Source organism: Sinocyclocheilus anshuiensis, unplaced genomic scaffold, assembly GCF_001515605.1.
Source record: "Sinocyclocheilus anshuiensis isolate Anshui unplaced genomic scaffold, SAMN03320099.WGS_v1.1 scaffold227, whole genome shotgun sequence".
NCBI lineage: Eukaryota > Metazoa > Chordata > Actinopteri > Cypriniformes > Cyprinidae > Sinocyclocheilus > Sinocyclocheilus anshuiensis.
The window spans coordinates 109,056-125,878 of NW_015549590.1; the positions used below are offsets into that span (position 1 = coordinate 109,056).

Here is a 16,823-nt window from a genome sequence, read left to right on the forward strand (position 1 = left end):
CACAGTTTTTTTTTTTTTTTTTTATTAAGGATTTTAAAATTATTTTTTGGTAACTTGTTTTAGTGAATAGGCGTGTTTTGGATACCAAGCTCCATTCATGAAATTTTATTCAAGTTTAAAGCAATAAGGTTCAGGTGTTGTAGATCTCATGAGCTTTATTATGTTATGGGGTAACCTCTGGTTTTTCTTCAGCAGCATATCTTCTGAACTGCTTGTTTAATTATTCCGGTGCTGTTAGTCTGTTGGCACTGGTACAGACTAAATTAATTATATGTAAAATTTACTGGCTATTGAGCATAATTTTGTGTACACCAGATGTTCAGTCATGATTGTATGGAAGAAATTTTGCACTCAGAACATTCACTAGCCATAATCCCTGTTACAACAAATCAAAATTTCATTTGTACTAGGGAACTTGGGTGATTATCTGCCTTAAGACATCTCTCTATGCAAATTCTCTCAGACCAAGAAGTAAAGGTCAGAGAGAATCACGTTAAAACGTCAAGTATTCCAGCTGCCAGCTAAAGTGATTATGACAGGCTTCAGAAACCTGGGTCGAGTGTTGAAATAGAATAAAAATAGTGTCTGTTCGGCCAAAAAAAACATGACGACATACATTTCACACCTTGCCTTCCTGTCTAGTTTTGAGAGCATGAATAATTAATAAGGATGAATAGATTGATCATGCATTATTGATGACAATGCCTCTTTCTGCTCTACATGCAGCAGTGCCAGATGATCCTCTTCCTCCTTATGCAAATTCTCATTCTGTGCCAACAGCCAATGAGCAGGATGCCAACTAAACTGTATTCTTAAAACAAACATTTCTGGGCATGAATGTAGATGAAATACAGAAAAGAATATACACGTGAAGATTATCATATTTTTAGTTGTCATTTATTATGATGACACACTGTGTGTAGTCATTAGTGCACTTAATAATAATAATTCATCATCGGAAATTTGCTGAAAATGTAATCATCCTCAGGCTCCCTTGCTCACCAATGGATTCTCGGCAGTGAATGGGTCTGTCATTTAACATCTTGTGAAGTGAAAAGCTGTGTGTTTGTAATAAATCTATCATTAAGGTATTTTAAATTTTGCATCTGGCCAAAATATAAAAAACATAATTCATAATGATATATCCTTCAGTAAAAAGTATATCTCCTGTTGTCCTCTCACATCGAAATCCTCCAACATAGGTGTTTCGAACTGTTTTGGCTTGTAAACAGTGCTTGATCTGTGCATATTTCTCTCCTGATTCAGACGAGATGACTTTTTCACCGGAGAAAGCAATATTATGGATGGAGGATTCGTTTTTTAACCAAAAATGTCTTAATCAGTGTTTCCCCTGCCATTATATTAGGGGGGCGGCCTGCCCCCCCAGTGTCACCCCCCGCCCCCCCGAAGGTGAAGTTAATTTAATTTAATTATACTTTCTCTGTGAGCCCACTCCCACTCCCACTAGTATTTGTAAATATTAAGCCGCAAAACGACTATTTAAATATGAATTCTGCATGTCTCTGTGTTAATGAATGGCACAGACGTGCGGTTTTGTTTACCACTGGTACTGAAGGCGCTTGACGCTTGCGGTGATTTTAGCGTCTGCCGCCTCACTAAATGAGGACATAAATACATGAACAACATCTCCAGAACTACTCTGAGAGTCACTTCATGAGCATTTGACCGTTTCATTTCAGTAAAACTATCCTCATATCATACAGGTGCATCTCAATAAATTAGAATGTCATGGAAAAGTTCATTTCAGTAATTCAACTCAAATTAAACCTTATTTTTAAGGAATAATCATACAATATTTCTTCAGTGTTTTAATTGTAATATTAAATTACCTTTATTTTCCAAAAAATAACATTTGTTTAATTTTCATTACTTAAAAGATAGATTAAATGAATGTTTTATGCCTTAAAAATGAGAATACACAACACAGAATTTCTGAGCAGAAAATCATAAGGCTATTGTAAGAATAAATGAAACTTGTTTTTATGCTTTCAAATAATTAGACATGCTAAAACAGAATTAACAATAAAACATAAGGTTGGAAAAAATAAAACATTTCATAGGGCCCTAAACATGTAATTTTTGTTAAACTTTTAATAAATTGATGTTAAATTATTGAAGTTTCATGATTTTAATTAATTAGACATACTTTTTGATTAATAAAATTTAATTTAACCATTAAAAAGAAGTCCAAAAAAAAAAAAAAAAATATTGTTTTTTGTTTATTGTTTCTTATAAGCACACAGCTTTTCACTTCACAAGATGTAAATTGATGGGACTGGAGTAACGTGAATTACTTGTGGATTATTGTGATGTTTTTATCAGCTGTTTGTACTCTCATTCTGACGGCACCCATTCACTGCAGAGGAACAAACTCATCTACATCTTGGATGGCCTGAGGGTGAGTGCATTTTTCAGCAAATTTAAATTTTTGATTGTATTCCTTTAATACCTAATCTTTTAATAATTCCTGTGCATACAAAAAGGGAAATCACACTCTTTTCATATTGAAGCAGTACATGTTGAACTGGAGCGTAAACACCTTCCTCTGTTTAGTGTACAGCCGTAGTGCCGTTCCCCAAGTCCCACCGTCCCTCCCTACAAGATGCAATGAAACATTAATCAGCAAATTGTGCATTACGTTTGTAATTAACATTCAAGAGAGTTTAACTTTGCAATGTTTCATTAGTTTATATGCAAATAATTTTGAGCGATTGCCTCATTTGGTTTGGGAGTGCAATGATGTATTGGCCTGGCATAAGGAATCTGAACACGAGAGGGAGAGGTGCGTTCGAACGCGTGCATATATGCGGATCGGTGAGTGTGGCTGTGTGCCATTATGAACGTTCACCTCGTCTATCCCAGGCCTCCATTTTAGATGCATTTTACACCGGCTCTTTAAATGCAGAGGAGGAATGTTAACCTTAGCCCTGTTCACAGCACAACCAATTCTCTTGTCACACTACATCAACCTGAAATATACCTGCATCTTGATCGCTCTTCAGGTGCCCGTGTGTGTGTGTGTGTGTTTGTCTCCGCCGTGCCCTTTAAGTCTGTTTTTGTTTATGAACCTGTATTTATGAGAGGCATATCACAGTCTTCTGCGCATCTCTGCATCCAGCTCCATCTGTGTGCTTGTGCTCGTGTGTGATGAGCTTTTGCACTGTGAGTAATGTTTACTAACCTGAGTGGGCAGCAGATTGCAAAAATGCATCATTAGACTGTTATTACTGGGTGGTGACTGCATGTGGCGGCTCAGGCGCCCTGCGTACATTGCTGATTACTCATTCATCATGGCCTTACAAGCTCTTTTGTCAAATCTAGATCATTTCACCCTGTCATAATGATGTTCCTCATGGTTTTAAAGTCATTTGGATGGCTCTCATTTTTTGGCATGCACGTTGATTGTGTTTTACCTATTAAATTGGCTATTTCGTTAACCCACTTCTAGTCTCTTCATGCATTAAGCTGTTTTTTTTTGGAAGGTAAGGAAAACACATCCATCTGGGTCAGACCGTGGAATGTCTTTTTATTCATTATTCAGTCCGTCACGGGCCAGTAATGTGATTGGTTGACGCGTGTCAGGATCTGGTCGCGCCGACGACTCAGTCGCGAGCCTAACGAGAAACAATGGCTCGCTCTGCGGAATGCCTTTTTCAGCAGCTCTTAAAACGGGTTTTGCATGTTAAAAGGTGTACTTGGGGAACTTAGTCTGGTCTGCTGTGATGTTAGATTCTGTTATTCAATGAGTGTGGTCTCGCAGCTAAAAGAATGCTTTGTAAGTCTGAGTAGTATGTTTTTTATGCGCCATAGGTGTTAGAATGACTCTCTGAGCTTGTTTATGATGTATGTTCATGCTCTTCATTTGGCAGAATTATGGAATTCTGATCAAAGTGAATGGATTTGGCTTGTCTAAAGCTCCAATGCTGCCTTTAACATACTTTAACTGCATTAAAAGCTAGGTGTAAATATACACAAGACACATTGTGATCAGAGCACTAAAAATACACTATGGTTCAAAACTTTTGGATTGGACTTCTTTTAATGTTTTTAAAAGACGTATTTTTTGCTTACCAAGGCTTGCTTGCTTGCTTTATTTATTTATTTATTGGATTAAAAAATACAGTAATTATAATTTTTTAAAAGCTGTTTTCTATTGTAGTATATTTTAAAATGTAGTTTATTATCAATATTGAAAACTGCTTAGTATTTGTGTGGAAACTGTAATGCATTCTATTTTTAGGATTCTTTGAATAGAAAGTTTAAAAGAACAGGATTTGTTGAAATATATTTTTGTAACAATTTAAAAGTCTTTACTGCTACTTTAGATTAATGTATCTTTTTTTTTTAAAGAAAAGTATTAATTTCCTTAAAAACAGTAGTGAATTGGTAAAAGTATTAATTTCCTTAAAAACAGTAGTGAATTGGTAAAAGTATTAATTTCCTTAAAAACAGTAGTGAATTGGTAAAAGTATTAATTTCCTTTGAACAGCAGTGTACATTAAACATATATTTTTAACATTTTTAGTTTAATGCATTTATTGGATTTTTCCCATAATCTTTTGAACTGTCAGTAAAATATAACGATTCATGTTTTTAATGTGCCATTTATATCACATGAACTTCTGTGGCAAGAGACATTTTTTATCTGTCAAAATGATGGAAAGCATTTAGAATCATCTGTCAATGTTTTTCAAATTCTGTAAATGGAAATATTTTATGTTGACACAACCTTTCAAGTAATATGTGGTTTTAATTTAGTGTGCATAAGTGCAGTCAAATCATTCCAGATATTATCAGGATATGAAACGCATGTTATTACCAAGTGTAAAGGGAGAATAAGATCTCCCTGTGAACTCTTTAATTAAAAATAGTTCATAAATTAGTTGAGTTGGTTCACAAATTGTGCAATAATTATGAAAGTAAGGTAAGGAGACACTAATATCCTCATGTTGTGATTAGATGAAACCAAGCTTTTTTTATTTTTTAAATAACCTTTAGTATTTTTTCCTGTTGTTGATGTGTGCAGTGCTTTTGCCTATTTTGTCCAGTTTATCAATGGACAAATGCAGGATCTCAGCTTGTAAATTGTCGGAGTCACTTTTTAGTCTCTCTCTTTATAGTATTAATGACTTTTGAGGGGTTTCTTTTTCATATTAAGAAACTTGATGGTGTCTGTGATCACATTAAATGCAGCTGGCCATTACCTAATGCAGAAACTCCATAATGCTCCACGTTTGCCCTCTCCTTTGATCTATGCCCTCCGGCCTGACATAAACGCAGTATCATTAAATGACAAGTGCCAATATGTCGACTCTACATGATCCATGTGAGATCGCTCAGCAAAAGTGCCTTTCCATCAGAGGCTAAGGAAATGAGTTGCTAGTGGTCCGTGACAGTTGTTCGATATGCGAAATGTATGCAATTTTTAAAAATTGTACATCTACCCTCCCCCCAAGCATGCTGGAAGAGAACCAAAACAGCTATTTTTCTGACAATTCATTTGTCAGTCCTATTAGAGGAGTGCAGCTGGGCTTTTGACTCCTGGAGATGACCCGTCTCACAGTTTTTGACTTTTAATACAAATAAGTGCTTTTCCATCGTCGGAAACCTCTTCTCTCAGGTGAAAGTTTTGCTAATTGCGCAAAGAACTCTCAGCTAGAGTTTTAATTAGTATAATGACTGTATATCTCTTGATTAGAGTGTGAGAAGGTCAGTGATAACGTTGCGGCATAATGAGATTACAGTATAATGCTGATATTGCAGCAGTGATTACGGAGGATTTAGCCTCTCGCTCAACAGACGATGGCCCGTAACTGTTTGGTAAGAGGTTGTCTCAGGACATCTCTTATTCAAATGAGAGAAAAACAGTGTGAATACTGTGGGGCACTTTCTGTTTTATCTTTAGTAATGAAATTCTTATTAAGCAGCTGGCTTATTCAGGACCCTGCAAAGCTTGATTAGTTGTTTCATTTCATATTTAAGATGGCCAGACAGTACTGTTTTAATTACGCTGCAGATGTTGGGAGGAGTTTGGGCATCTTCTCTCAACCGGTCTCTCGGGAGTCAGGGGCAGACTTCGAAAGAGCTTGTTTTCTCTAGCTTTCTTTATTTAGGGTCTTTTTATTTGCATGTGTCTGGGTTTTTGTCGAAGAAGCTGCAAAATAAGTGCACGGGAAAGCAGGTGCTGCTGGCTGTTGCGTAGAAATGTCAAACGGCAGATTAAAGCTTCTAACTTGGGAATAAATGAGGAAGAACTTTGCTAGATCGTGTTTCTTAATCAAATGGGTTTGTTTCTGAAGCTCTAGACTGAATAAGATAGTTGGAGCATGAAATATTAAGTGAATTTTTCTTCTGTACTCATTTGAAGTATTCAAAATTAAAGTAAATATTTCTAAGGATTCCAATGTAGAAAATGGAATGAAGGTTTATGACTAAGACTGTACTGCAAAGAAATGGTTCCTTTTATCCTCATTATAATCAGTGAAGCAGTGGATTTGTGTTGGCTACTTGCGAAGCCAGTATTGCACTCTACTAGAATGTAGGTCTTAAAGGCTTTGATAATTTATTGATTTTGTAAAAGACAAGACGACATGCATTTAGCTCTCTAAATGATCAGTTTGAAATGTATTTTTAAAGTTTTTCATGTTCGTCTATGCAACATTCAGATATTGTACTTTTGAATAAGTTAGATTTACTCACTCGCTTTATTCCATGTTATGTCACTGTTTTACTTAATGTTATACATATGAATTTCACTGTCTGCATGTAGTAAGTTGCAAAAGATATTAGTAAATTATACTTTTGGGTCAGCTGGCAGTTGACTTTGATGACTGCATTGAAAAAAATGCCATGGAAGATTCAACTGAAATGTTTTTTTTTTTTGTTCTCCAGTAGTATGAAATTAATAGCAAATGAGTAAATTATCACTCAGTAAGATTTCACTATTTAATGCATTAACTAACAATACATTTATTGGGATTTATTATTTTTTTGTTAACTTTAGTTTATAAAAATACAACTGTTCAGTGTTCAGTTTGTTTTATCTCAAATCCACATACAACATTAGTGAATCAATAAATGCCTTGGAATTTTTTTTTAGTTCATGTTAATGTTCAATCGCTTATTAGTTATCTAATTAACACATTGAACCCTATTGTAAAGTGCTGTGAACTTACAAATCTGATGTTACAGTTTACATTAACAGTTATAAAATGTAACATCAGATTCAACAATAACAAAGAAAACAATTCTTGCAACATGCAACCTTATTAATTATTCATATTTCTTACAAGCTCAGAACTCCAGCGTTGTAAAGTTAAGTGGATTTTATTTTACTTGATTTTATTCCTTTTATTCAAATCTGCAATAAACATTGCAACATTCTTCTACGATGAGATCTGTACTCAAGGATTCATTGTAAATGTAACTATCCTAAGTAATTTTTACTTGTAAGATGGAACACTCACTTCTGCATGCTTGAATTAGTATAAATGTAGAATTGGCCTTCTTATTTTCAAGTTCATTCTTGAACTTATTCAGTGTAGAAAGAACTGACTCTTATCTGCTGCGTTCAGCACACTTTTTCAATGTGAGATCTCGAGAAACTGTGCTGTGGGCACTGCACTCTGGGATGAGCAATTGATCTGTGTAAGATCAGTAATTAGAGGTTTTGCAGTAATTAAAAGCTCTGGAGCCAGCACAAAAGCAGGGTCAAGAGTTCCCATGAAAAGGCAGATAGAAGAGATCGAGAGAACAACACGAGAGATCGACTGCTAATACAAGGAAGGATGGACACCAGAGAGCAGTGGGCTAGGAAAGCTCGACCCCGAGCACTGAATGAAGAGGGATTATCAGCGAGACAGAGGAACTCAAAAGGGATACCGCGATTTACCCCAAACCCCAATTTACCATAATTCAACACATCAGTGCATTCACTAATTAAAAAAATTAAACCAAAATTTTATAATAAAGATAGCGCACAGAGGCCTTTCAGACGCTTAATCCATGATTAAGAAAATGAAAGTGTGTTTAATTTGATTAAGAGGGAACATAAACACTTCCCATCTGTTAGTCTCTCTCCAGAGATTTCGTGGTACATCAGGGAGAAGGATGTGCCTTGAGGATAATGTCTGCAGGGACTGTGCCGATTATAATGGCTTTTAGAAGAAAAGAAAAAAAAAGCGGAAGCTATTAAGTACAACTCTGAAATAAGTTATTACATCTGCCCAATATAGAAACGCATGTCTTCAGTGGTTCTTATAAAGAACAGCCGAATGCCTGTTTTCTTGGTAAAGGTCATGTAATGGTTTTCTATTAATATCATTCTGCTGAACTTCCAAAGGGAGGGGGAAAAAGGTGCTCTTAGGGTATTTTATTTTATTTTTATTTTTTGTGTTTTGAAGCCTAATCTTTTATCTTTTTAAGGCTTATTCTAGAAGATTTTTTTCTTTCATTCATTCATTCAAGTTCAGCATTGTGTGAAATCAAATGCTTTTGGTTTCTAGTTGCTGTTCTAGAAATGCGCTTTGCTGCTTTGTCATTCATTATTTTACTCTGTAAACTAAAATTGTCCAATAATAATGAGCGCTTACCAAAATAATGGGTAGCATTCAGCATGTCATCTCAACATAATGGCCTTCATGACTGAAGTCTTTTTCTTATGTGAATATGTATTGTATCTCACACAAAAGGTTTATTGATCTTTGAATTTTATTTATTTATCTTTTTTTGTGCTTGGTGCGTCTAATATGTTGTACATCATTACTATTCATTTAGAAATATTAGATAATGACCGTTCTAATAGGAAAAGTGGCAAGTCATCACTCAGTTGTAATGAATCCCGCAATTGTTTTCTAAAGTCTTGTTTGCATAATTCAGTCATGCCTGTCCTATGTTAGCAGGGCTGTTTCTATTTGTAGTTATTTGCATAACTGCCATCATGTTTGAGTGCAATTATTTCTGCGTAGCAGGCAGAGTAAATGACTGTAGTTTAGTGGGTGGAGGGTTTGTAGGTGAGATGACAGATGACAGACAGTAAATCGCTAACTCTAATGCACTCATTTCCCAATCTGCACTCACCATGACCGTTTCATTTGCGAAAGTGTTGTGCCTTTAAGAGTACTGCGTCTGCTTTTTGCACACACCGGCTGATGTTACAGCTTGAGAGTTATCGTTTGGAGCTGAGTTTTCTCTTCTTTATCTTAATAACACAACCATATGAGATTGATTTTTATCAAAGACAGGCCCCATCAATTATTCTTTGTCATCCCTTCAGATGAAAGGCACTTTTTCATATCAGTCAGTTTGCGGTTCGGTGGGGAGTGTAGTTCACTTTGTTGTAGCTGCATGAGAACCAGCTGAGCTTTAAAGGTTTAGTCTGGTTCATTCTAGTCTCATGTAACCAGACCTTTAGCGAAACTTTTTGACTTAATGGTGTGGTGATCAACACTGAAAACACTGTAAAGGTAGCTAAAAATGAGTATAGACTTTATTCAAAAGTATTGAGTATAGATTTTTCACATGGATAATTCAGAACATGAACCAGTTATTCAGTTCTGCTCGTGTTATGTTAGTGCTATGTGTATACTATCGTAAATCTTTATTAATATTGTGAATTAGCTTTATTTTTATATTTTAATTCAGTTTTATGTACTTTTGTCATTTTTATTAGTTTTTTAAGTGTATCTTTTTTTGTATTTTCAATGCATTTTTAGTGTTAGTAATCTTAGTACTGTATTTCAGCATACTGTTAACCTTTTTTTTCAGTTAAGTGCCAAGGCAACATTTCTATTGTGTTCCCTCCCCCCATCTAATATTTATATTTTATTTAGTTTCAGCTTTATTTCAGTTAAGGCTTTTTAATAGTTTTAGATAATAACATTGTTCTGTTCATGGATATCTAGTTCACCATGTCTTTCACAGATTTGATGGCGCTAACTGATAAACTTTGGCAAATTGGCAAATCCATCGAAATAACTTTTGTCTATCAAATCGGTATCTTGTCACGTAATATAGGGATGAGTCACAGTGGTCAACTGGTTGTCCAACAGCTACTGTAAATATTTATATTTCTGAATAGTTTATCTAAATTTGTGTATTTTTAAAATTTTCAGTGGCAGTACTTTAATTACCTTGGAAGCTTTGCATCTCTAAATTCATTAACCTTTTTAAAGAACCATGCTTAGGCAGTTTACACAGGACTCATTCAGGCAGACATCCTGGCAGCTGGCAGCTTTTGCAGCTCACAGTGTTTTCTGAGTGTCCCGCCACAGTCACTGAGTTTCTAAAGACGGCATGTCAAATTAGTAGCAGTCCAGCTTTTAAAAAAGTCAAGACCGCTGAGTTTTGTTTTTGTGCTTTGTCCATCTGTTTTGAGTGCAAGAATGTGTTTTATGTAAACAAGTCCTACATGTCTAAATAACCCTAAATAGTCCATTTAGTCATTCAGACAACCCACAAACTAGCCAATGGACTACTTGCACAACCACTTCCGCGTTCTATTTATTACGTCTCAGAAGCTTCCCTTCCAAATCGTGCATTATGAATAATAAATAATATATTTCCACACTAACCTACCGAGGTCTAGCAATCCTCATTAACAGTATTCTTCTCTTTCTGATAATATTTCATACCTGTTGAATTTATAGTTTGACTAATAAACACCCTTATGAAAATTAACCATGGTTTTACTATGGTAAAAGTGTAGTAACCGTATTTTTTATATATTTTTTGCGGATTACCATTTGTATAACCACAATTAATACCATGGTTACACTATGGTTAGTTTAGCAAAACTCTGGTTATTTTGTGGTTACTACGGTTTAACTACAACTTTTTCTTTGGTCTGGTAAAACCATGGCTCATTTTCGGAAGAGCAGTATTGCTTGTGAGCTTTGGTGCTCTTATTCCAGTGTTTAAAATGTCTGAATGAATGTGCGCTAATTTAACGATGTTAAACATTTAATTAATTTTAAACAGTAACGCGTTGACAGAGCGACTACTTTGAATATTGATATTTTGGCATTGCATAGAGTGAAATGATCGTGAATGAAAAATGACACAGAATAGTGACAAAATATTTAATGCAGATGAATAAATATTCATTCTCATTTTATTCATCAGATCTCACACACACTTCAGCATCACGATTTCTAGTTTAGAGCGCTGACACCCTGTGGTGAAACAATCATATATGTTTACCAGCCACTGCTTTCTCAGATTGGTTTATGTTGGATTAAAACTACACGTTCTGTTAGGTTTGAAAAATTCTGCACTAGGGATGTTCATTTTAACCGGTTAACCGACTGTAAGAATTTTGACATTATGTACTTAACTCACGTTCCAATATACACGCAAAACAAAATGTTTTGCATAACATTACGGTGGTAGTGTGATAACACTTAACGGCACAGATTTTACTACATTTTTTTTTTTCCATATGTTTGACTGACTGTATTTTATTATGATAATGAGCAGGCTGCATTGTCAAGGTAGCAATGCTTAACTGTGCGGCGCCGGCGCAATCATTTGAATTGGTTGTCGGTTAGGAAAAATAACCGAAATGAACATCCCTATTCTGCACACATAATCATCAGAATATCTCTTCTCCTGTCTCTGATATGTCCGGATTTTGAAATCATCTGCGGACTCTCATTTTAATAAGCGTTTAAGTCAACTAGATGATTACAGCAAATTGAAAATATACAGTGCCATGAAAAGGTTTTTGCCCCCTTCCTGTTTTAGATTTTTTTTGCATATTTGTCACACTTAAGACTCAGATAATCAAACAAATTTTATATTACACAAAGATAATGCAAGTAAATACAAAATGCAGTTTTTAAATGATGATTTAATTTATTAAGGGAAAAAAGCTGTCCAAACCTACCTGGCCCTACGTGAAAAATTAATTACCCCTTCCTGTTAAATAATGAAAGAACTGTGATTAACCACATTATCTTAGAAAGCCGAGTTAAATGTCACTAGCCACACCCAGGCCTGATTACTGCCAGACCTGTTGAATCAAGAAATCACTTAAATAGAACCTGTCTGACAAAGTGAAGCATGCTTAAAGAGCAACACACCATGCTGCCATCTAAGGAAATTCAAGTTGGTGAGACAGACAAGACGATGGCGGATGATTTAGTTTCGAAACAAAATGCAAAAGCACCTGTTTGGCAGTATTTTGGATTTTGAAAAGCCTGTTGACTTTTGCCGTTTATCTAAGGTGATTTTGGAAGTTTTTTTAAACATTTGTTTCTTATTTAACTGGTTCCACAGTGTTTGCTGATTTTTTACTTTAGGCCTATTTAAACTTAGTGTAATTTATTTATTTGATTTGACATCAAGGTGTATGCCGTGCCTCCAAGCTTTCTTATTCATTTTGCTAATAAACGTTCTACGTTTCTTATTTATTTGGTTATATATTATACATGTTTACTGATTGCCAGTTTTGTCTACCTATTTAAAGTTTATGTAAGTTATGTTATTTTATATTAGGCATTATATTAGGTGTATTTTTATTCGTTTTGTTAATAAAAGTTCTATGTTTTATATATAGGCTAAAGTGAGTTTGACGCTGTATTTTGTTGTTGCATCCAAGCAATTGACACCGAATTGCCGCTAATTCGAAAGTGAAAGTAAAATGCGCACGGTGCATTTAAGCTATTTAAAAGCGAAGGAAAGCGAGGAAAAGAGGGAAAATTCAAACAAACTAAAAACGAACAATTGCTTTACGCCGAATTGCCGCTATTTGAAAGTGAAAGTAAAATGCGCACTCCGTTTTTACAAGCTATTTAAAAGTGAAGGATAGTGAGGAAAAGAGGGAACGCCCCTGCCCCCACGGTGATACCGGTATTATCGGTGTTGTCACACGTCGATTAACCGGTGGGAAAATTTCCTCACCGTCACAACCTTAGCACTTGGGTTATGCAGCAGGACAATGATCCCAAACACACCAGCAAGTCTACCTCTGAATGGCTCAAGAAAAACAAAGTTAAGGTTTTGGAGTGGCCAAGTCAAAGTCCGGGATTAAATCTGATTGAGATGCTGTGGTATGACCTTAAACAGTCCTTTCATGCTTGAAAACCCTCCAATGTGGCTGAATTAAAACAATTCTGCATAGAAGAGTGGGTCAAAATTCCTCCACAGCGATGTGAAAGACTCACCAGTCGCTTGCCAGTTATCACAAACGCTTGATTGCAGTTGTTGCTGCAAAGGGTGGCACAACCAGTTATTAGATTTAGGGGGCAATTACTTTTTCACGTAGTGCCAGGTAGGTTTGGACAGCTTTTTTCCCTTAATAAATGAAATCGTTATTTCAAAACTGCATTTTGTATTTACTCGGGTTATCTTTGTGTAATATTAAAATTTGTTTGATGATCTGAATCTTTGAAGTGTGACATGCACTTAAAAGTATGCAAAAAATTCAAAAACCAAAAAAAGGGGCAAAAACCTTTTCACGGCACTGTACATAACCGGAAATAGCTGAGCAATATTATTTCAAAACAGAAGTGCATCATGATGCTCAGTGCAAGTAGTCCATTGTGGAAATGTATAGTTTTGCACATCACTAACCACTACTTTGTTTGTAGGTGAACTGATTGAAGACACAACACACAGAACAAAACAATGCAATACAAAACAAAGCATGATACAATACAAAACAAAGCAAAACACAATAATAAAAAGACGACAAAACAAAACACAACAAAATACAAAGCAAACAAATAAAAAACAACAAAAAAACAAAACCACCAAAAACAAAACAAACAAAAAGCCAAACAAAACACACACCAAAAAAGGTGCCCTAACTCCTGAATGGTGTTTAAAGTCAGGCAGACCAGGGTAAGGAGTTGTTGGACAGATGACCTTGTACCCTGTGGGGCATTAAGGACAGATAATTTGAAAGGAGTTTTGTAGGTTTTGTGATTGATAGAATTGTGTTTTTCATGTGACAGCTGTTCCCTGTCTATCTGTTCTATGACGTCCTCTTCTCTGCCTGATACGTGGCACTAATAACACATTCCATCCAGGGTCACCTTCAACATCTCTCTCTTTCACTGAGTAACTCCACAAAATGCTTTCAGTTCGGACATAAGGACCTGAGGAAAGTGAGGAAAAGAGGGGACCAATGGATGTGTCAGAACAAATAGTCTGGAGCAAAGTCTTCATTCAAAGCGATTACCATTGTTTTGTCTCCACGTTCATTTCATTTCCTCTGCTTTCCCGACTAACGGAATGGCTGTTTTGTCGCTGAGGGTAGATGGAGAGTAATCAGGGTGCAATTTGAGCAGCGAGGGGCTCAGGAGTAGCCGGAATGGAAGCTTTGTCTGAAGGGTTTGTGGGTAATGGTGGTTAACTGGTTGTAAGGTGATTTGCTTGGAGTGGCTGATTTTGGGGGCTTGGTGCCGGCCGTCGTCTGGGCTGTCAGTGAGATGCTTAGTGGTGTCAGAGCTAATGTGAGGCCGTCCAAGCAGAGCGGGTAATGCCGATCTCCCTGCAGACCCGTGTCTGTCACAGCTAGGGAGCGTCCTGTCAGCCCATCAAATCTGTCCCGGCGTGATAAATGCAACCCAACAACTCAGCCATTTACGACCACCCAGCCTGCCTATCTGAAATGAATAGATGTGCTTGCTTATTTATTTATGCAGAGATAATGCCATATTTATTAAAAGAGAAAATTAATTTACAACCTTCAATTTGAGGTAACAAATCAATCACTTCTTTAGGAAAAAAAAAAAAAGTTTCACATCTTGAAATGTTTATCATCTCTAGTCTCATTTCACCCTCTGAAAGTAAAATATTTTCCTTTTATGTGTTAATTTGCAATGAATGTATTTTATACATTTTTCATTTTAGCACATTATATTTACTAATTAGCAAATTATGGCTAATGCTTTACCTTTTAACATAGCTTCTTATGGAGAATATATGTAATAATACTGGTTGGCTACACTTCATTATACACATTTATTGTTTAATATTGCAAAAATCCATTCCGTTTTTTTTTTCAGACCTTGTGAAATGATGAATTAAAACCTGAGAATGCATTTGAAGCTTTACCACAATTAAATGTTCTCTGAGGATTCTTCAAGCAACCCTCTGTGCTTTGATAGATGTTCCTGTTCATTTTCCTTGTATGTATCTCCCAGAATGCCTTCCTCTTTCCCTCTCCACAGAGGAATGAATTAATGTGGGACTTAACCATACTTGTACATGCGAAATGTTAATATGCATTATGTATGATTCTAGTGTTGCAGTTAATTCATATTTCCCAGCAATTCATTGCCCCTTCAATATTTCTCAAGCTCTCATAATATACTTAATGTTTGCCTAATGAAATGTTCGTGTTAATGGATGAGGCCAGAAATGCACTGAAAAGCACATGAATAACAATAGATCTCATTCACTAAGCAGGTATATGCAAACAGTTTTACTGTAATAAGAATTATTAATGTTATCAATAAATACTGAATTGAAAACATAAGGATTATGTGCTGTTGAGGTTATACACACACACACACACACACACACACATATATACAGTATATATATATATATATATATATATATATATATATACATACATAAACACATACATGCATACATACATAAACACATACATGCATACATACATACATACATACATACATAAGGTTTTCAGTCTTATGGAAATGATTGATAACCAGGGCAGGGGTTAAAGCAAAAAAAAAAACCCATTCCACAGCCATACCTGTCACACACACAGATTAAGAGCAGTTTTTTCTTCTTGTAATTAGGAGCGCTTGTCCTCCTAATTTAAAAAATGTAGGAGCACCTGATCAATAATACAAAATTCTGATAAAAAATTAGCCTTCCTAATATGAGGTGACATTTGACTCAAAGTGATTTCAGGGGCATTTTCTTTTTAGCTTTGTAATGGCATTTTTCTAATTTTATTAAATGTATGCAGTGTTTTTCCAGCTGTGGTGGCAGGACTATTTCTCATGGACCACGCCCCCTCCACACCCAAGAATCACGTGCACTCAGAATTGAATTGATTTTAACTAAAAGCAGCAGGTTTATTTAGGCTGCTGTCTCTTTAAGACCTCATGCACAGATCTAATATACTGTTACACATGGCTCTACCTGTTTTTATACAGTCTATGGGCTCTACGCTTACTTTTCTTTTTATGAGCGCTTGTCCTCCTAATTTAAAAAATGTAGGAACATGATCAATAATCAAAAATTCTGATAAAAAATTATCCTTCCTATTACGAGGTGACATTTGACATTTGACTTAAGGGGTATTTTCTTTTTACCGTTGTAATAATTTTCATCTGTCAAATTCAAAAATGCATGTTTATAAGCTTTTTAAAATTTCTATTTAAAACAATATAAGAAAAGTCACTAATTTTATCACTGAATCATTCATTCAATTGATTCGTTCGAATGGCTCATTCATTCAGGAATGAAGCAAGTGACTGTCTTTATGAATGGGTAATCATGAATCACTGATTCACTAGGTTCGTTCAAAAAAGCACTTTCATCGAATGAATTAAACACTGCTGTGTTTGCTTTTAGAGATGCTGAGCTGTTACTATATTTGGAACTATTTTCATTGAAGAAATAGAGCAAAATCAGGCAGTACTTGTTTATTGAACTATTGTACTAAATCAATATCACATTTGCAAACTCCCTTAACTATTAAAAGTTGTCACTCTCCTTATCGCGATCTACATTTACATTTAGTTACATTTAGTCATTTTGCAGACGCTTTTATCCAAAGCGACTTACAATTGGGGAATACATAAAGCGATTCTTCT

At 35.4% G+C, this 16,823-nt stretch overlaps 1 protein-coding gene across 1 annotated transcript in view; it reads left to right on the forward strand.

Moving 5' to 3' along the window:
* LOC107658040 (teneurin-2-like) overlaps positions 1–16,823 on the forward strand; it is a 645,835-nt gene that overhangs the window by 99,449 nt on the left and 529,563 nt on the right. The gene's annotated exons all lie outside the window — the stretch shown is intronic.